This window comes from Lycium barbarum, chromosome 3, assembly GCF_019175385.1.
Source record: "Lycium barbarum isolate Lr01 chromosome 3, ASM1917538v2, whole genome shotgun sequence".
Lineage (NCBI taxonomy): Eukaryota > Viridiplantae > Streptophyta > Magnoliopsida > Solanales > Solanaceae > Lycium > Lycium barbarum.
In genome coordinates this window covers 99,120,923-99,121,676 of record NC_083339.1, presented here as the reverse complement: position 1 = coordinate 99,121,676, position 754 = coordinate 99,120,923, and the positions used below count along the sequence as shown (strand labels likewise).

Here is a 754-nt window from a genome sequence, read left to right as displayed (position 1 = left end):
GAATCAGATGATGAGAATATTTTCGCTGATCTTGTTCCAGAGGAGGACTATGCATATGCTATTGTTCAGCCTTGAGTTGGAGTGCTACTATGAAAATTGACTCCTCTCTATACCAGTTGTTGAAACTTGAGGGATACTTTCGGAACTCTACCGAGAATGACCCTCAACGTCATTTACAGAATTTTGTGGATGTGTGTGCTAATCACATCCAGAAAAATGTTCCACAAGATGCTATTCGGTTGAGTCTATTCAAATATTCCTTAGCTGGAGAGGCTAGAACATGGTTTGAGAAGCTGCCCCGAAATTCGATTACATCATGGGCAGAGATGGCAGCTGCTTTTCTCACAAAGTGGTACCCCCCTAGAAAGAAGGCTGAAATTCGTGACAAGATATGTGAATTTAAACAGTGACTGGGGGAACAACTATATGAAGCCTGGGAGAGATTCAAGGAGTATTTGCAGAAGAGCCCGAATCATGGTTTTTCGAATCAAATATTAATGGACAAGTTCTACCGAGGGCTAGATCCAGTGACGTAGTCAGTTGCTAATAATGCAGCTGATGGTTGTTTCATGAACAAAACTTATTGACGAGTGACCACCATACTTAATGTCACGACCCGACTCGGGGCCGTGGCGAGCACCCGGTGCTAGCCCACCCAGGCACCCTCTTAGCTTACTCTTATGCTTACATCTAGGTGAGCCACATAATCATACATGCATTTCCATTCATTCGTCAACTAGTCCCATTTGGACAA

The 754-nt window shown here is 43.6% G+C and overlaps 1 non-coding gene across 1 annotated transcript; it reads right to left on the bottom strand.

The window, feature by feature from the left end:
• Positions 1-375: 375 nt before the first annotated feature.
• On the bottom strand, positions 376-481 carry LOC132634415 (small nucleolar RNA R71). The gene has a single exon (XR_009580141.1). It is a non-coding gene; the product is annotated as a small nucleolar RNA R71 (small nucleolar RNA).
• Between the last annotated feature and the right edge of the window lie 273 nt (positions 482-754).